The following is a 21,307-nucleotide window of genomic DNA, read 5'->3' as shown; positions in this document are numbered from 1 at the left end:
ATTCCTTGTGTTCCCGCCTGACCTTAGCGCGCGCTTTTCTGAAACACCCTCGCCCTGGCACTCACCTTCTCTACCAACCGAGATTTCTGTAGGTGCAACCAAATGCCACCTCTTCTGCAGAGCCTTCCCAAACCAACTCAGTGGAGAGGGAATGCCGCCATCTGTTTACTTATTTTTCAATTTGTCTATAAAACAATAAACTCCTCACTAGCAAGGGACAACTGAAAAGTGAAAGAAAAAGAAAATCCAGTACTACTTATAATAATAGCATTAAAATACATGAAATACTTAAGGATAAATTTAACAAAATAAGTGAGAGGCCTATAAACTGACAACCATGAAACGCTGTTGAAAAAATATAGTGAAGATCTAAACAAAAGGAGAGATACCGCAGTCATTGATTTGAGAGATTCTCCCCCCAAATTAATCTATAGACCCAACACAATCCCAGTCAAGATCCCTGCAGCTTTTTTTGCAAAAGTGCATTGACCGGCTGATTCTAAAATACGTGAAAATGAAACAAATTAGAATAGCCAAACGCTGAGGAGAAAAAAGAACAATGTTGGAGAGCCCAAATCACCTAGTTTCAAGGCTCAGTACAACCTACATAACCAACCAGTGTGGTTCGGCGTCAGGACAGATGAGCGGAACAGAACAAAGTCCTGAAAGAAATCTCCACACAAACGGCCAAATGACTGCTGACGAAGATGCCAATTCTACAGGAGAGGACAGTCTTGGAAGAAATAGTGCTCAAGGAGTGGATCCCAAAGTGGGAAAAACTGAACTCACCCCGTGCATCACACCATACACAAAAATGAACTCCAATGGACCAGAAACCTAAACATAAGAAGTAAAACTTCAAATGTCTAGCAGAAAACATAGGAGAAATTATTTATGACTTTGGAGTGGGCCAAGATTTCTCAGGACACCAAAAATACTCACATAAAAGAAAATAATTAAGAAATTGGACTTTTTGAGAGAAATCGTATTTGCGATGCACGTGGCTGACAGAGCACCTATATCGACACATACTCGCAATTCTGAGAATGCATACAGATAAACAACCTAATTCTTTGCCTAAAGAATCAGGCAAAGGAGCTAAATACATTTCACACACGCAAAAAGACACAGATGGCCAATACGCACATAAGAAGATGCTAACATCATTAATCATCAGGTTAATGCAAATTTAAATCACGAGGTACCCCTATATATCCACCAGAATGGCGGGAAGCGGAAGGACTGCTCATGTCAAGCCTGGGCAGCGGAATCCTCACTCTCCTGCTGGGAGTCCACGGGGTACAACTTTAGGAAAGTTAGCAGTTTCTTATAAAGTTAAGTGGACGTTTACTGTGTGATCCAGTAATTCCCCTGCCAGGTATCTACCCAGGAGAAATTATTGCACGTGTCCACGCAAAAACATTAGCAGCTTTACTCATCCAGCCAAAAACTGCACAAAACCTAAACAGCCAGTAACAGACATACCGGTAACAGATTACAAAGTATTCATACAATGGACTATTTCTTAGCAATAGAAAGAAACAAACTATCCAATGCATAACTCAGAGGAATCTCAAAAAAGAATCTAAGAGAAAGAAGCTAGACACACAAAAGGCATACTTGTATGATCCCATTTTTATGAAATTCTAGAGCCAGCAAAACTAATCTGCACTAACAGAAAGCAGGTCAGTGGCTGCCTTGGTCTGAGCGGGTGATGGACACGTTCCTGTGTCTCCATGGACGGAGACCCTGGGCTGAAGGTAAGCACATTCAAGGTGGGAATTAAGGGTCAGAGGGAAAAAAAAAACCTAACTAGTGAAGGTGAAGTAAAATTAAACAGAAGACACTGCAGATTTCATCTGATAACCCTGGATAAATGGAATTGTAAGAAAATCTAGGTAAATGGAATTTTAAGAAAAGATTCTGCCACACAACAGCAATAAACAGGGCGTAAGAGCACTGGACTGGCTTAGTACATGGAGAGCTAATTCTGCATTTACAAGGAAGAAAGCGGGGTTCCTAATCTTAGGCAGAAACTCAGAGAGCTCTAATGAGCTGAGTTCTCTTCGTTACCATAAAGTTGCATTGTATCTTTATTCATGAATGAGTTTTCCTTCTCATCAGAAGAAGGAATACAAACAAAGCGCAAAGGAAAGGAAGGCTGGACGTATAAACATGGTCTCGTTGAAACAACAGGCTTTACGATCGTGTTACCCGTGAGGTGGATGAACGCAGCCCACACCCCTGGGAGGAAGGAACAAATTTCACCCCAACCAGTTCTATCTCCTTCCAGAGGTGACAAGACCCTGTTGCAGTGCAAACCTCTCCGCTGGGCAGGTGGAGGGGAGACGTCTGACTACATGAGTTCACGGTCCCTCTCCACCAGGCAGGGAGACAGGCCACGTGCCACCCCTGGGTCCCCAACGACCCGGCGAGGAAGCGAAACCCAGGCCAGGTGTGCAGGGAGGGAGATGCTTCCCAGCCCCCAGCCCTGCACCCCCAGCACGCATCCCTCCTGTGATCAATTTCACACAGAGGCGGCGAGGGGCTGAAGCATTTGCTAAGCGTCTGCCATCCTACTGGCTGAATTCTCCCGACATGACAAGGGCTCCTTACCTAAAACTCTGGGTTCACAGATGCAGCCCTGGAAGCTCAGGGAGGAACAGGGACTTCCAGGCCCCAGCCCAGCTGACGGCACACGCGTGTGTCTGGTTGCTCCGACAGTGTGCTTCCTATAACACCGCCTTGCCCCTAAAGCCCCTGGAGACGGTGCTAATTCAAGCCCTCGGGCACAAAAGGGGCCCTGGCACCACCTCTAAATGGAGAAGCGTCATTTAAAAAGACACTGAGGCCTCTCTGCTCAGAATGAAAGGCTGCCCTGCCAGCCTGCGCTGCGGCCACCAGCTGCCCAGTCGGAACACCTAAGGCTCTGCAGATGTCCAGAGTGACCACTGGGACAGCGGGCTTTGTGGAGGAAGGAGCGGCAAGAGGTGCCAGGGTGAGAAAGCTGCTCACAGAGCTCTGCACTCCCTCAGGGGAGAGGGGAGGGAGGTCCAGGGTCATTGCGATGCCCTGCCAGCTGTTAAGATATCGTGTTTCCCATAACTGAGGCAAAAGGTATTTCCTATAAAACGCCATCATTTCACACTTCCAACTGGATTATAGCATCTCTGCAGCCACTACTTTATTTGAATCAAAAAGCCCGCCCTAATTAAGTCATCTGAAGCTAGACCTTTGGATCTGGTGGATGAAGTCGAGGCAGAGGCTTCCTGGATGCTGACAATACCTCCAAGACTTTAGACCTTCCCAGTGAGCAAGCCTCAACCGCCTGCAACTCCCCAGAACTATGTCATAACGACAAACGGAAACGGCGACTCCTCGGCATGCTGGCTTTTCCTTTCAGCAATTCCGAAGCTCTACAATTACAGCCCATCTTAGATCTCACCCTTGACCCCTGCCAGCTGTGCTGAAATTGCAGCGCATCAGTCAAAAGTGGAAAGGGAGGAGGGGGGCATATATGAGAACAGGGAACGGAAATCTCCAAATCTCCCCGAGATGGCGGGGGCAGGAGAAGGATCAAAGCACACTGCCTGTAAAAGATAAAACAGAATACTTGCAACCAATAGGAGCTTTACACATCGGCCTGTCCTAACTGTCGTGCACCACGCAGGAGACACTCAGGCCCAGAGAGGTGGAGGGATCTGCCCAGGTCATGCTGCGAGGGGGGGTCCTTTAACGAGTCTAGAATTTTTACACCACGCCACTAGTGGGCCATGACATCCCTTTCCGGTCAGGAGAAGGTCAATTATGACACTTATAGGATGTCAGAAAAGACGTAGGACTGCCTTCACAGCTCTACAGTTGATTACACTTTCAATACTAAAGGGTGAAGACGATAGGGTCTTTTTCAGCGCTTCCTTTCCGTCCTCAAGGCGGGAATACTGTAAACTGGCGCTTCTCAAACGTTCATGGGCTACGGCTCACCGAGCGGACTGGTGAAAATGCAGATGCCGACTCAGCAGGTCTGGGGGGGGGCCTGAGAGCCTGCATTTCTCAGGAGCTCCCAGTCCCCGGCTCCCACTTAGAGAAGCCAGGCCCTAAGCCACACTGACTCTGATGCACCAAGGAAAGGGCGTGTCCAATGCAGACGTGGAGAGCAATAACGCTCCTTAAAGAGACAGCGGGAACGTCGCTGCCTCACTCACCCTCCCGCCACAGCCTCCGCGAGCACCAGAGGCCTCAACAGAACCCCCATCCAAAGCACCGGCAAAGCAGGCAGGAGAGGAGGGAGCTCCACAGAGCACAACCCCCCAAAGACGTGCTTGCATCTGGGTGACGTTCTCCGAACGGTCAGGTTCAACCAGATCTACAACGACGGGCCACCCGGCTTCCATGTGTGCATAAGCTTAGCCTCAGCCTCATCCAGGTTGGGGGGTGGAGGGGAAACTGCCCAATCTGGCCGGAAGCCTACTTCTGTAAATACGGTTCTACTGAGCCACATCCTCGCCCCTTCATTTATGTATTGTCTAAGGCTGCTTTCACGCCAGGAGAGCACAGTGAAGTGATGGCAACAGCAACCTAAAGCCCAAAACATTGACAATGTGACCCTTTATGGAAAAAGTTTGTTCACCTCTGATCTGGGTATTCAGGGAGATAAACTCCGAAAAGGAAAACCTGAAATCCAAGACCCTGGAAACAATTCCAACATTGCAGAAGCAACTAGACCAGTGCAAACTCGGGGACAGATAAGAGTTGCATTTTAGGGGGCTTCTCCTCATAGGGACACAGCATAATTGAAGCACTTAGTCAACTTGTGACAGGTCCAATAAGAGGGACAAGAAAAAACTCATTTTAAGAAATCATGGTGCAGTAATTTAAAAAATTCAATATGTACCAATATTTACAACCAATAAAGCATGCATTAAATGGGGGGGGGGGACTGTATTTTAAGGCAGGCCTAGTAAAAGCTAGAACACAGGGATGCCAGTCAGAAATGAGAGGCCCAGTCCACTGCCCAAGTGCAGTCGTTTTCCTGCTATTAACGCTGACGCTGCGTCACAGGGAGACAGAGGATGATCTGTGTTTGAATCCACCAGCCTCCGTAACTGTTTCCACTCCTTATGGAAATCCGGTCCATCATCCTTTCCTTCACGGCCCCCTTACGTGACAGGCCTCCAATGGACAAGCCTGAAGTTGGGCTTCTGAATTAATCTGGTTCCTACCTCATGCCAGCATGAGACGCTGAGGCCCCGGGCTCTTCTTCCATCCTGGTCTCTCTGACAGCAGAAGAGGGCAAACCTCCAGGGCTCCTGACAGCAGGTACAGAATGAGGCTCAAACTGGAGGGGAAGGAGGGGCTGCCGGGCTCACCCCCAGGGAGGCAGCAGGACTGCCGTCTGTGTCCCGGCCCCTGCTCCCCTGGCAGATGGGGCCCGGCACCGTGATGTGCGGATGGGGAGGGAGTGGGCACCGTCTGGGTGACATATGTCCATGTGTTAATGGAAGCCAATTAAGGAAGACGGGTGGTCTCACAAGAGCTTTCAGGGTTTGGAGCCGCACCGCCCAGAGAATGCACATGATCCGGGAGGGATCCGCTGGACTGGGGGGACAGCGTGGTCCCCGTGCAGCAAGAGAGCACAGACTCTGGTGCTGAAGGGACTGGGGTGAAATTCTGCTCCACCGCTACCTGGATGCGGCCTTGCGTACATGGGGACATTATCCCCCCTCTCTCCAAAAAATGAGGGTGAGCAGAGCCTTGTCAACAGGTATTAGGGGGATTTTTGTTGTTTCTTTTTTAAATAGCTTGCCTAATACAGAGCATTCACAGCACATAGTAAGCGCTCAATAAACTGTAGCTGCTCGTGCCCCAGAGAAACCAAATCTACTCTCCCTTGTATATTTCATGAGCCACAAATAAACCTAAGGAGAACTGCTCTTCCAAACAAGTCATTAAAAAAAACTTAATAGCAATCTAATCCGCAGGGTAGATACTGTCAGTTCGTAGAAGACAAAACTCCCACAAAGCATAAATAACTTACCTAAGGACACAGAACCAATATATAACAGACTGACATCTCATTAACAACGTCTCTCTCTCTCAAAAATATTAGCAGTTTTAGCAACTACCAGCTCAATAATCTTTGCTTCAATTAAAAACCCCATTCTCTTGGGGCTTCCCTGGTGGCGCAGTGGTTGAGAGCCCACCTGCCGATGCAGGGGACACGGGTTCGTGCTCCGGTCCGGGAAGATCCCACGTGCCGCAGAGCGGCTGGGCCCGTGAGCCATGGTCGCTGAGCCTGCGCGTCTGGAGCCTGTGCTCCACAACGGGAGAGGCCACATCAGTGAGAGGCCCGCATACCGCAAAAAAAAAAAAAAAAAAACCCACTCTCTCACCTTACCATTTACATAATAAAATGTGTATCCTCCTAGAAAATATTTATTTTTAGAATTAATCCAAAGAGCCCCATTTCTACAGAGATAATTTTCTTTGTAAAGCCCAAAACACCTCCAACCCACAATTAAAAGAGATTTTTTAAATACACATTTAGCTTTCTGGCTAAAGGATGCTGATCTGCTCCCCAGGGTGAGGGTCCAGAGGTTAAAAGATATACTAAGTCATACTTCACGCCACCATGACCAAGCATCTAAAATAAGCCTTACTCAGTCAAACCAACCACCTCCACAGAGATGTCTACGTCACGTCCCCCTCTCTGTCCAGCTCCATCATCCCTCTGTCCCCACCCTCCTGACACAGCTCTTGTAGAGCCACCAGTGGCACCCACCACAAGCCCCACCTTCACTTCATCCACCTGGCGGCGTCTGACGGCGTACCTGTCACCCGCCCTTCTGGAAACACTTCCTAGCCTGGTTTCCGGGCACCCCTTCCTTTACTTCTGTCGCCTTGCTTCCCCTGCTGTTTTCATCTTTCCCATCTCCAAATGTTGAAGTGACCCAGGTTTGGGCTTTTCTTCTCCCCTAATTACACTAAGTCCCTGGGTGATTTCCTCCAAGCCCATGATTTTAAAACTACAGTGGTCACCCCTAAATGTCTGCCTTCAGTTTAGACCTTGCCCTCAACTCCAAACTCATTATTTCCAGCCGCCTTCTGTGGGGAAACTGAACTGAATCTAACCTTCCTGCGGGATGCTGAAGGAGATGGCGCATCACATGTGGGGGGGCAAAGGACAGGCGGTGGTGACAACAAATCATGAAAACAAGAGGTCAGAGGAAACTGATGGCAACTTGCGAAAACCAGGAGGTCAGAGCGAGCTCAGTGCGATGGCTGATGCAAGCTGAATACCCGCCGTTTACTACTGGAGGGAAAATGTATAGAGACGGCAGCTTTCACCCCAGGTAACCAGAGCTGAGCTTTGGAGCCGCTCTAAGTGCAGAGTATTGTTTCGCTTAATGATAAAAGCAGCTGATTCTATCTTTATGAATTGCCCGTGTTCTTTGGCGTCCTGCTTTCTGTCTTCTCGCCCCAACACTTCATGGCCTCTGCACTTGGACCTCAGATTTAGCATGCCCCCCCAAAAATCTGCCAAAACCCCCTACCCCTCCCCCATGTCTTCTGCATCCCAGTAACAGCATCTCTGGTCTTCTGGTTACTGAGGCCAAAATTCCTGAAGCCATCCTCAAAACTTCTTTTTCTCACTCGTGTCATCCAACCCATCAGCAAATCTTACAAGGTCTCCCTTCAAAATATGGACCAGGCCTAACCACTTCCACTTCTCACTTCCCTTGCTGTTCCCAGCCAGGCCCAAGCCATCACCTTCTTGCATCTGGAAAGGCTCCCAACTCATCTCTTCTCTTCCACCTCTGCACCCCACCCCTGTAACCTATCCTCCACTCTCAAACATTTCAGGAAAAAAAATAGAGACAGAGAGAGACAGACAGACAGACGGAGAAGGAGCAAGTGTTGTAAAATGTTTGGGGAATCTGAGTGAAGAGCACACAAGAATTCTTTACACTGTTTTTGCAGCTTTTCCGTAAGTCTGAATTATTTCAAATGGGAGAGCTGTGAAACAACCAAAACCCACTATCTCCCTCTATGAACCCATCCTGTGTCCCCCCAGCCAACCTGGGGACAAACTCCCTTAAGCCCATCTATTGTTTCATGAAACACTAACAAGCCCTTGCCTATCTTGTCCTACTGTGCTAGGCAGTGTGAATAAAAAAAAAAAAAACAACTGGATCCATAGCCCACAGCCTGTCCTTAGACAGTTCTCAACTGAACAGAAAGGAGCAATACATGAGCAGAGAATTCCAAAACAACGTGTTGAGCACTTTACAGGGTGTGCAGAGCCGTGGAAGCATGCTGACAAGATGTGTAACCTCCTCGATGAGGTGATACCTGAGCTGTCGTGCACCTGGCAGCATCCCCACAACGGCACTTACAAAGATCTGACCGTTGTGCATGTTAGTTCCCTGCACCGATGGTTTCGTGAGGCTTGGTCCTAGAGCCTAGCAGAGTACCTACCATGGGAGGACCACACGCACTGCTCAGCAGTGGCTGAGTGAATGACGAGGTCAAGAACAGCGGTCAGTCATCTGCAGGAATACAGGATGTGCTGATATGCAAATCGTATTCTTCTTGTGGGAAGCAAGGGTGGTTCACAAGCTCCCTCTCCCTAAGAAGGGCAGAAGTCAAAAACATTTCCCACCCTACTAAGCACATTGTGAGTTTCCTGCACAAAATAAAATCTCATCATTAACAAATAGCACATGCACCTAACAAGCCCCAGCCTCTGATGACTCCCGCCCATCCCCAGGGCGGGATAAGACCCTGGTAATCGTGAAGGCGCGCCCAGCCCCCGTGGCTTCCAAGAGCTGAGGACAGATGTCAGAGGCAGGCGGACTGGTGATACCAGGGCAGTGAGAGAGAAACAGAAGGAACACTGGCTTGGGATACATTTGAACCAGAGATGGCAAATAGGGGCCTGAATGATAGTGGCCACCCAACGGGCTACGGTCGTTTTTAAAATAAGTGGGGGAGGGGGGCGGGGGGCTATGGACTTTTTTTAAAAAAGTGTGTGTGTGTGTGTGTGTGTGTGTGTGTGTGTGTGTGTAGGAAGGCTCAAGAATTCATCAGGCCTGTTAGCCATAAAAAGAAAGGAAATTGAGTAATTTGTAGCGAGGTGGATGGTCCTAGAGACTGTCATACAGAGTGAAGTTAAGTCAGAAAGAGGAAAATAAATACTGTATGCTAACACATATGTATGGAATCTAAAAAAAAAAAGGTTCTGAAGAACCTAGGGACAGGACAGGAATAAAGACGCAGACGTAGAGAACGGACTTGAGGACACAGGGAGGGGGAAGGGTTTAAGCTGGGACGAAGTGAGAGAGTGGCATGGACATATATACACTACCAAATGTAAAACAGATAGCTAGTGGGAAGCAGCCTCATAGCACAGGGAGATCAGCTCGGTGCTCTGTGACCACCTAGAGGGGTGGGATAGGGAGGGTGGGAGGGAGGGAGACGCAAGAGGGAAGAGATATGGGGATATATGTATACGTATAGCTGATTCACTTTGTTATAAAGCAGAAACTAACACAACAATGTAAAAGCAATCATACTCCAATAAAGATGTTAAAAAAAAAAAGAATTCATTAGGCCTGATTGAGAAGCATAACAGTGATTAGTAAACAATACGGCCCAAAGCACCTGGCTGTGTTTCAGTTACTCATGGTTTAAACTGTGTCCAAACTCATGTACTTCCCTTAAGTCTGAGCCACAGCGAACACCTGCAGCAACCCTGCCAGGAGAACATCTAACTTACACGTCTGACCAGGAATAAAGCTCTCAATATCAAATTAACACTGAATAAATCCTGACCTCTCAGAACCTGCAAGAAGGACATTCTTGATGATTACAAGTATCACTGAATCACGTAACTTTGCACATGATTATAAGGCAAAGTCATAAGTAAGATGTGAGATAGAGCAATCGTCCGTGTCTGCCTCGTAGGAGGTGGAAGAAGGGCTCATCTAAGGAAGCTGGTGCACCTGTTACACCGGAACTTTCTCTATTCTCATTCCACATCCCTGACTTCCTTCTGACATCAAATGTCGGGTATCACAGACTCTTCCATGGCTTTCCATCCACGATTAAAATACCCGGAGCATTGTGATGAAGAGATCCCATTCCCACCACCTTCATCTCTTGTTTGGCGGAACGACGTATGCTTACTGTGCTACACAAGGACCAGAGGCAGCGGCAGCGGCAAGTCTGACCTCCGCCGGGTCTGCGGGCGCTGCAGCAGCCCCATGCCTCACCCCGCGGGCCTGCAGGGCCTCGGAAGACTGCGGCAGCGCCATCCCTCTGACGAGAGCGCAGAGGTGGAGGGGGAAGGGGCGTGGCCAGGAAAGGACCTTCAATGACTGAGCCATCCAACTCTGAGAGGCAGGGAACGCGCCACCCTGCAAGCTCCCTTGGATTTTATGGAGGTATGAGCAGGGGGCTGGACTAGTTCTATTGCTGTTTTTTAAACACTGACGTAAACTGTGAACACAGACAAAACAGAAGGAGATCTCTTTAATAAACGTATGTCTCTGGCGCACGGCGTCATGCCCGGATAATCGTTTAGAGAATCCAGTTTATGTTGGAAGTTTCACATCTTCGTGTCAACGAAGTCCCAGGGCCTCTGCAGTGGAGTATACCTCACTCACGTCAATAATATACACGATTAACGAGTAAAGAAAACTTTTGTTTGCTAATGTAATTTTTAAAAATCACCCAGATTTGAACTACACTAGAGAAGACAACCTTTGCATAGCTCTGCTTCGGAATTTGGGGTGGTGCAAATAAACTTTCATGCTTTCAAAACAATCAGCAATCTATCTTTACTAACTACTACAGAAGCAATCCTTCTGCACCCAGTAGGCGACGAAAGAGAGCCCAGCTGGTGAGGGGACGGATAATCACCAGTGCTCCGTGGGCTCAGCCAGTCTCAAATCCCAGTGCAATGCATGGAAGTAACAGCTAGCGATGGCCAAACAGCTAAATACGCACCACCCCTCGCCATCTGCTCCCCCGTCATCTCAATTTAAAATTAATAAGACCACTATTAGAGGGCAGGGTCGGAGCCGCATCTGCTGTTCTAAAATCGTGGAAGATGACCAGCCACACAGTAGCTCATCAGGTCCCAGCTGTACCTCAGACAGAGCCTCAAGCTCTAGATGGGGGGAATAAAAGAGAAATTGTAACTCTCTGATCTGATTATTTTCCTTTTTCTAAAGTTGCTGTTCCCCCAGCTCCTTCTTTGGTCTTATTTGTTTTGTAAAACTTATGAGAAAATGAAACACATTGTGAAATGTAAAGGAATTGTGGAAAACCGCCACTCACTCTGGATACAAGTTTTGTGAACATTATTTCTCTGCATCCTGGGACACCTGAGAACATCTTCTCCCTTGTTATTACATATTCAGAGTCAAGGCGGATGGCTTTAGCAGTAAAGAGGGCGTGTGGTGAGCAGTTAAAAGGTTCTGGGAAGACAGGCATAGGTCCTGGTCCCAACTCTACCTGGGTGACCTTGGGCAAATCACCTTCTTGTGCCTCAAGCTTGATTTTCATCTGCACTGGGTTTTTTTTTTTGTTGTTTTTTTTTTTTTTTGCGGTACGCGGGCCTCTCACTGCTGTGGCCTCTCCCGTTGCGGAGCACAGGCTCCGGACGCGCAGGCACAGCGGCCATGGCTCATGGGCCCAGCTGCTCCGCGGCATGTGGGATCTTCCCGGACCGGGACACGAACCCGCGTCCCCTGCATCGGCAGGCGGACTCTCAACCACTGTGCCACCAGGGAAGCCCTGCACTGGGTTTTATAAGCCTGAGATTCTAGGCTCCAGCCGCTCTTCACATAACACAGACGGCAACATCACAGCCCTACCTGCAAAGCTGGGGCACTGAGCTAATTTCCCAAAGGTCCCCTCTCCGTGCTTGTACTCCAGCCACACACCTTTCTCCAGGTGAAGTATCTGGGATGAAAAGCCATCCGGCAGCCACCCGCAGAACCCCAATTGCTGACACTGCTCCCCGTTCCCTTTCAGACAGCTTTGTCCAAAAGCATTTTTCATGACGTGGCAGAAGGAAGAAGAACAGGTTTTTTTCAGCCCATTCATTCAAGTGTTGATTAATCTACTGCCAGGCACCGTGACAAAGCCGTGAACACAACAGACAGTGATCTCGGCCTTCAGAGAGGCGGAGACAGACAAACCAAAACACACCCTAGAGAGTGAGAGATGCTCTAGGAAAAAACAGAGCCGGAAAGGGGAGAACGAATGTCTCTACCGCCGGACAAGACCCCGAGAGGCTCACGGTGTGAAATGTAAACAGGGAACAGGGTACCAGAGGGAGGACAGGACAGACCGACTGGAACAAAAGCCTTCGCAAACTGACACTCTCCTCCCCTCCATCCTTCCCTCCTCACAATGGAAAAAAAAAGTGTATGTGTGCTGAGGCGGTGGCGGGGAACTCATCAAAATTAGGGCAATGTTTTAAAACAGCTTCAGATTTCAGATGTCTGACAGTCCGACTCACACGTTTCAAGGAAAAATCTCGAAACCATATGGCCGATGGCTGAATGCCTTTTTTTTTCTTTTTAAGAGAAACTTTTAAATAGGGGCAAGCGTGTTTGTTTATCTCACTGCCTCATGCCCGCGCACGTGCAACCCGGGCTAACAGACGGTCCGTGTTCCGCTGCCTTTGCCGGCTTGCGTACACAGGCTTCCACGTCTTTTCTAATTGTTTACAAACAGCACAAACACCCAAGTATGCAGATCAGGGCAAGCTGTCCCTTCAGCAACTGCTGCTCTGATGACAGCAAACGACAAGTGGCCACATCAGACGGCTGTCAGATGGATTGCACGAGGCCACCCCTCTTCCCTTGACGCATGAAAAACAGGAGGCAGCAGCTCGCCACACACACAGGCAACACTTTGCTCTCCCGATAAATACTGCTTCCTGCGTTTTCCTGCTCCATCACCTCAGGCAACTTTCAGGTTTGTCACGTGTCCTGTAACCCTCCCCCGCAGTCCTGCAACACAGACATGCTTCCCTTTTACAGGTGAGAGAACAGGGGAGCAGGGAATCCAGAAAGCTGCCCAGATTACACAGCTGCAGTCTCCTGATGCCTAACGTGATGCTTTCTCCACCACACGATTTATACGGCATCGAGTTCAAGTTCTTTCCAACACGGCAACAGCCCATAATACGTTTTCCTCTAAAACCTGAAATAATAACAACGTTTACTGTGCACTGACAAGGTGCCAGGCTCTGAGTTTCCTCTCGCTCCAACCCTACTGAATCAGTCCCACATCATCCCCACGTTATAGGTGAGGAAACCGAGGAGGAAAATACCAGGCAACCACGTATTTTCTCCATGGTCACAGGTTATTCAGTATTTTTTTTCAAATTTTCAAAAGTAAATCTTGCTTCAGTCGCAAATGTTATCAAAACTTAAAAGTAGTCGAGACTCAGAGAATTATAAAACAGCACAATAAACATTCAGACTTACACAAGACAGGGAAATCTCCCCCTTCACTGTAATCTCCAATCCCGATCCCATCCTCGGAGGCAGCTGATGGTAACAGAACGTCACGTGTCCCTCCAGCGCGTCCTCCTCGCATTCAGGAATAACTGCACACACGTGGGATGAATACTACACGCTATCCCTGCTGTATCACCCAAGGGGCCTGAGGGGGCTTTAGCTGCAACACTCCCACAACCCACGAGGCACCTCCAGACCACCTCAAATGAGCACAGTAACAGACGGTCCGTGGGGACGGACGCCTGTCCCCCGAAAGGAGGTAAAAGGCCAGGCCACTTTAGCCAGAAGGGGGCGCCTTGGCAGCTGGTGCAGGCCTGCGTCATACTTTGCCGCCGACCCTAACATCTTCCGGCAGCCACATGTGCCTCCGCAGAACCCAGCCGTAAGGGGATCTATACTCCCCCTGAAGACATCCTCAGCACAACTGACTTTTCGCTTCTGCCCTCAACCATCTCCTGAGTTGTTTTCACAATTCTGCGGGATTAGTTCACTTATTCAGGTTCTCCCTTTGTGGGTCTTTTTCATACTTCCTGATAAAGGCGTGGAGCCATCCTGGTGGAGATACTGACACCATTACAGCAACAGTGACATGTAGACGGCCTCCTCCTGTCCAGTCTCTTCCCAAGAGCTGCCACCGCCATCACTGCTGTCCCCGGGATTTCACTGGCTCTTTCCCACGGCAGATACTAACCGCGATGCACACTTGCTGCCTTCTTTTTTAAGGATGCGCTGAGTCAGTGGGTGACAGATGCCACGCTTCTCATCCTAACCAAAGCCCACTTCTCCAGCACCGGCCGTGGACGTCCAGCTGTGCAGGCATACAGCAGACACAGCAGAGGGAGGGTGTAGGGCCTTCAGCCCAGAATAAGAGGCAGAAAATATCGGGGCAAAAGGTGGAAAATCCCACTACTCTCGATCCAAAAGATCTGAACAGATGAGTTAGAAAAAAGAGCTAACGAACACATGACAAACCACTCAACCTCGCTGACACTCAAAAATGCAAGTTAAAATATACCATCAGTTATTTATCAAATGGACAAGTAACTGTTTTAAATGATCATATTTAGTATCAGCGAGGATGCACGGAGAGCGCTGCCCGTGCGGACGGAGACCACCTTTCTGATGAACAATGTAGCATGTCTATCAGATCGCACACGTGATCACCTCCTGTCACCTTCTCACTCCAAGAACAATCTGTCCCAGGAAAATAATCACAGATGAACACCAAGTTCTACAAACAAGGATTTTCATTACCTATAATAGCGCTATGAATTGGAAAATTCCAACTCCTAACATCGCATAAACCTTTAAGATGCAATTTGAGATAATTATAAATCATGTTCTGAAAGAATATTTAATGATATGATAAAATGCTCATTGGTATTTGTTGAATAAAAGAGATCTCAAAAAGATACAATACCCATTTTATTAAAAACATCTACATATTTATTAATGCTTAGAAAAGAAAAGGACCTCCCTCTGTCAACCACCCCCAGGGTCGACGGTCGGCTAGGAGGACTCACAAGAGAGTGTACAGGCACACTCAGAGCTGTGATTTGTTACAGCGGGAAGGTACAAAGCGAGTCAGCAAACCGACAAGGCACACGGGGCGAAATTCAGAGGAAACCAGGCACAATCTTCCAGAATCCTCTCCCAGTGGAGCTTCCCTCAGGGAAGCTCGTCAGAGACCCAGTGCAGAGCTCAGTGGCGGCTGGTCCCACAGGCCCCCTCTGCCTGGTGTGTCAAGCTCCAGACTCCCAGACGGAAAGCAGGTGTTGAGGCACGAACCGTACTGTCTGTCTGCACAACAGCTAAGGCCCAGGAGGCGCCCTTACCAGTAGGGAGGTGGGACTGTCCTGAGATCCAAGTGCCCAGAGCCCAGCCAATTACATATGCTTCAAAAATACACACAGGCTTGACATTTTCCAAAATTTAAAAGTACACATAGCACAGGGAATTAGAGCCATTATCTTCCAATAACTTTTAATGAAGTGTAATCTATAAAAATACTGAATCACTATACTGCACACCTGAAACTAATATAATTGTGTTAATCAACAATACTTCAATTTTTTAGAAAGTACAAAGCACTTTCACACCTATTACCTCGCTCACTCTTCCAAAAACCCTTCGAGGAAAGCACGACAGAAAGGGAAGGTCACTCAGTGACCCCAGGTGACTTATCCAAAGTCAGAGATCCGGGCGGGAGAAAACCAGGACACCTTACTTCCTACAGCCTGTGTACACACACCCACTCAGCTCCTCAAAGCTGAAAGAGATGCCAGCTTAGGGGCATGGAACGGCAATGCGGAAGGACCAGGACGCAGACACGTGTCTTGTTTTTCAGCTCTGACAGCATCCCTCTCCCTTCGGCTGCGGAGGCGGAAACCAGACCCCATTCCCAGAGCCGAAAGCAGTGTGTCTGGTTCTTGGCGGGTCGTCATCTTTCGGGTTGAACGAGCAGGAGATCGTCCCATAAAATTACTGTTAGACTTCTCAAAAAGGAAGTGTGATTTTATAGAAGAAATCTACTGCATTTGGGAGAAAGGTCCAGTAAAGCCACAAAAGGATAACAAAGTCATACAACATCAAATTAAGTTCATGTGTCACGAAGTGAAACCCCAGAGCCCTCTGGGCACACAGCTGCTTTTCGGAGCTGAAATTAAATCCCAACCGAGAAGCAGGTCCACTTTTCTAAAAAGATTTCTTTTGCAAAGTCTTTGGTAAAAATTCCTTTAACTGACTTGCCGTTTTCCAAATTTACTACCTTTGCCGGCCTTACACTCAGGCATAGAGAGCACTGATCACACGCTGACTGCGACCCAGACACCAGGTAGCACTGCGGCAGTGACACAGATGAACGTGACCCGGCCGTGGCCCTGAGTAGCTCACACTGGGGAGCGGAAGATTCTATATCACGATTTTAAGGCAGCTCGCTCACTGCCATCACTGGTTTCCACTTTGGCCCTCACTAGCTTGAATCAAAAAGAAAAGAACCTAGCACACACCAAACCTCATTCCTGTAACGAGAGTGATGTTCAGGTCAGTCCAAGCCGGGCATGTGGAGGTGGGCACCGGGTGGGGTCCCCCGTCTACAGCTCATTCAGAAGGTTCACACAGCCCCACACACAAGGTCAGCCTGCGGCCTTCAGGGATGCCCACGCATCGGGAGGAAGGAGACAGAGGACGGGACATCGAAAGGCTCTGAACTGAACTGAAACCTCCCAGAACCCCTCCCCAGATGTAAGGGACACACAGAAGACTAACCCGAACGTGTGCCGTTATGGGGTGCAGAGCACTGGCGTGACAGCAAGGAAGGAACGGGGTCACCAGAGGTCCGAGATCTACTCCCAGCTCGGCCACTAACTCAGCCCACGACCTCGATCAAGGCTCTCAACTTCCGCAAGTCACGGTAAAGTCACTGGAAAACAGAGGCATGAACGCGGACCTGCCTTTTTCACAGAACTGCTGAGGATAAGATGAGATAATGGATTCAAAAATTCCTAGTGAACTATGAAGCAAAACACAAATGTAAGAAACCATGGTTACCATTAATAACAAGCATGTAAAACCGAGCTAAGACGAGAGCCTCCCCTCCCTCACCCCCGCCTTCTCCCAACCGAAAGCAACGGAACATGCAGCCGGGGTCTAGGGCTCGGGTGCAAACAGCCCACGCCTGGCACTGCGTCACACCCTCCAAGGTCTCCAAGAGAGAAGCGAGCTGACACACAAGACCACGTGTTATCTCCTCCGTGGGCTTGAAGTTACCCAAACTTAGAGCAGGGCTGAGCAGAGAAGGGGTCTGCCTCCGCTAGACTCAGCGGCTGTGTTTGCACATTCCTGTAGCGAAGGTAAAAGAGCGTTCGAACGTCACATGATGGTATTCAATTTCCTGTGCTGAATCCAGAGACATCACGCTGGGTGGAATCCCGAAAACACATTCAGGGCAGAGATTCCGTGAGTTCTGCTTCAACGCGTTCAGCACCCGCTAACGCCCGGACCTCAACGCTGCTTCCACTAATGCCGAGGAAAGTTAAGACACTGCGGACCCCTCGCAGCTGAGCTCCAAGCAGACAGCTCACGGATGCTTCTCCCTGAGCTCGCTGACGGCGACCTTCACCCAAAATTAGGCTGCAGAGTCCCAGGAGCGGAGGTAAACAGTTCCCAAATTGCCCTGTCCTTTCTCCACTCCCGAGGAAGATGGATTGAAAGGATCAGTCTCAGAGTCAGAACTCAAAGGTGCTTCGACATCAGATGACCCAGCCCTCCTGGTGCCCAGGTAACGGAAGCAAATAGTCTGGTTTAGTGACAGAGCCAGAAACAAAAGCTACTCGCCTAGCCTCTGGTCCACAGCTCCTGCAGCAATGCTACCCTGTGTTTTTTTTTTCCTAGCGAAGGAAAGAAAAACGAGACCCAGCCAAAAGCCATGCAATCCATATTAAAGCCATCAGAGAGTTTATTTAGCACCTACTTAAAGGTAGGTGCTTCCTGTAAAATATGCAAGCATGAATATGTAACAAGTGACTTCCACTGTGTTTGGACTTGTCACCCGTGTTCATAAAGCACAATCCCTACCCTCTGCTCCAAGGGCACACAGTGTGCCCCGTACCATCTTATATCACAGCTGTGTGTCCATCCACCTCACCAGACCGCTTGTTCGTGAGGGCAGGGATCAGATATCGTCCTTCTATCCCCAATGCCTGGCCTGTATGACCCTCAATAAATGACTACTGAAGTAAGTTAGCTACTAAAACATTTTCAACTTGCATTAACAAAACTGATGTACTAAGTTGGGTGGATGTCGGATTCATACCACACAGCTTAAATCTTAACTTGTGGATCTATCCTGTGTTCAGCTGGATTATCATCCGCTAAATATTTAGTGAGCACCTACTATGTGCGAGACATTGCTAAGCACGGAGGACCTGGCGGTGACAAGAACAACCAGAGTCCTGGTTCAAATAGAACTTCGAGTCTAATGGGGAACGGACAAAAAAAATATCAGCCTGACGAGAGAGAGCTAAGAAGAAAAAGCACAGGTAGCCATGGGAAGCACATAACTTTGCCCAGATGGTACATAAATGACACCATCTCAGCGCTTCCTACAGCATGAGATCATATTCCCTAAGGTTACTAAGGAAGCCGCAATAAAACCATCCCCTCAGTACCAGAACTCACCGCAGACGAGTGTCCAGGAAGAAACCAAAGAAACAAATGGAGCTCCAGGACTGGTCACTCATACGGATTAAAATCAGCGTTCAGACGCAAGGTTCCAGTTGTGAAATCCCTTGGCTACACTCGTTTGAAACAAGGTGCTAAAGAGGCCCGTGTTTAAGTGGTGAATTAACCCTACCAGTTAAAACTAGAGAAATCCTTGGTTCAAGGGCTAAGGATGAATTATCTTTGACAAATTTATTAACTTTGAATACGTACACTGAAAAACTAAACTATTAAAAAAAAACCTAATAAAAAAAGAAAAACTATGATGGGATGACATAATCATGACTTTACTGAGCACTTACTACGTGCTAGGTACAGGCGCTACGCTATGCACTTATATACATGTTTGCACTTAAACCTCTGAACCATCCTGTGAGATGATAGTGACACCTGTTTTCCCATTTTATAGAGGAAGAAAGTGAGGTTCAGACAAGTTTAACAACTTTCCCCAAAATGCACGGCTGGTCAGCAAGACCGAGGCAGCCTGACTCCACAGCCCTTGCTTAGAGGTAATATTTATCAGCTGCTGGGCACAGAGCTGGACCAGACAGGAGTGCAACAAATACCTACACAGCACTTCACCCCAGGTCATTCCATGCCAATCAAACCAGACTTGTAGTAGCCCTGCATAACTAACTGCCAAATCGTTATTTCGTGAAGAGAAAGTAGAACGCGTAGACATCAGAATAAACTGAGGGACTGGTAAACATATCCATGGCAGATGGTAGCAGGATATGGCGTTTATGTAAGTTCCACATCTATTTGCACAATGTTCTTTAATCACCCCAAAGCACCCAAAACCCTTCTAAGCTGATGAAAGCAGAAAACACTTGTGTCACCTAGGACTCCCACTCACCTTGGACAGGGGTTCTCAACCCTGTCTACCACAGTCACCTGGGGCTCTTTTAAAACTTACAGATGCCCAGGCTCCATTCTGTTTCAACAGGTGTGCAGTGAGCGTGCACCCTCCACTTCAGGAGAGGCGGTGCAAGCCACCGCCCTGACGCTCGCACACTTCCGCCCAGTTCACCAACACTTATTGAGACTCTAAGCACTAGGGACCCAGGTCAAGTAAGACAAGTCGGGCTCAACCCCCTAAAAAAGTGTTTACAGCTCTTTCTGCTTTTAGGATAAAGAAACCAGTGCCAGAGATTTATTCCAGTCCAAACCAAATAAACTCCCAGGTGGAAAAATACTCTTGTATCAGTTTACATACAAAACAACTTCCTTTATCTTCCCCGTCAGTAGCCAGGGATTAACTCTGAGCCATGAGAACACAGCATGAAAGAAAAATTCAGGTCTGGGCCGCCTGCCATTCTTAAAGTGCACCCTCCCCGCTAAAAGAGCACAGTACAATTTAGATTTACCGTCTTGTCAAGGACGGAAACAGAAAAGCAGCACAGTACAGAAAACAGAGCTGTTGGGAATCAAGGGGCTGGGGACTCTGGTCCTGGCCCTGGGGCCAATTTGCAATGTCACCGTAGGTAAGTCCATCCTCCTCTCTGGTCTCAGGGTGGCCAACAGTTAAATGAGAGGGTCAAGTATAAAAGAAGACAGGTGTGACTTCAAGCTCCAGAGTCTAACAGTGATAAAAAGGAGCTTCTGCCATTGACCAGAAAAATGACTCAAGGAAGGACCTTTTCCCATTCTTAAAAAGTCCAAAGGGAAAGCAGAGAACTAAGCACCCATCCTACTTAGTAGCCTGGGACAGCGGGACACACACGCTCTGGTTCTCACCCCAACAGCTGAGGGATTGTCATTCATTTGCACATTCATTCATGCATTCATTCATTCATTCCTCAAATATCTGAAGTACCTTCTATGTGCCAAATGCTCCCCACTGCCCCTAATTCAAGCTCATTTCCTGCAAGCCTCCTAAACTTCCACATACATTACTGCATTATCGCATCTAATTGTCAGAGAAGCCCTTTGCTGTTACCAATGAAAATGACTGCAGCCTACAGTGGTTAAGAAAAGGACTTGAGAGATCCCACTTAGGAGTCTCTTTTCAGTAACCACAGCCAGGTCAGAGCAGCAGAGCATGGACCGTCTTCCCTCCCTTCCCCAGCCCCTTGGCTGACCCAGCATTCCCCAGAAAGCTATCAAGTCCTGGCAGCTCTGCCACGGGCTGTTTTGAGGCCGCAGAAGCCATAAATGTACGGGGCTATTACAGTCCATCTGCCTCTAACGGACCTTTTACTTTCCATGCTGGTCACTTCTGTGCGCAGACGGGTTCAGAAAGCCTTTGGCAAGTTACCATGAAGCGACTTCCCCTCCCCGTTCTCCCCGCCCCGCCCCATCACCGTGGGGTGCAGGCTAACTGGCTGGTGGGCAGTGAGCTCTCTTCTCCACAATCCACTGCTCATTCCCGTCGTCCCTAAAGCACTGAGCTGATGCCACCAAATATAGGCAGGAAAGAGCCTCCTCTTTTCTAGGCTGAGGGCGGGGGAGGGGCATCCTCTTGGGCATCTCTGACGCTGCAACAAGAGAGACTCTGAGCTGAGCTGGGCCTCCCCTGTCATAGGAGGGACCCACGGGTGTCATCA

At 48.5% G+C, this 21,307-nt stretch overlaps 1 protein-coding gene across 1 annotated transcript in view; it reads right to left on the bottom strand.

Annotated features, from left to right (window-relative positions):
- Positions 1 to 20,972, bottom strand: part of AFAP1 (actin filament associated protein 1) — a 125,866-nt gene extending 104,894 nt beyond the window's left edge. The window contains 1 exon segment of the mRNA XM_032632611.1: positions 20,955 to 20,972. The gene's annotated coding sequence lies outside the window, so the exon portion shown is untranslated.
- Between the last annotated feature and the right edge of the window lie 335 nt (positions 20,973 to 21,307).

This window comes from Phocoena sinus, chromosome 5 (assembly GCF_008692025.1).
Source record: "Phocoena sinus isolate mPhoSin1 chromosome 5, mPhoSin1.pri, whole genome shotgun sequence".
NCBI classification, from domain to species: Eukaryota; Metazoa; Chordata; class Mammalia; order Artiodactyla; family Phocoenidae; genus Phocoena; species Phocoena sinus.
Note: the sequence above shows the minus strand (reverse complement) of the source record. Positions and strands in the feature narration are given on the sequence as shown.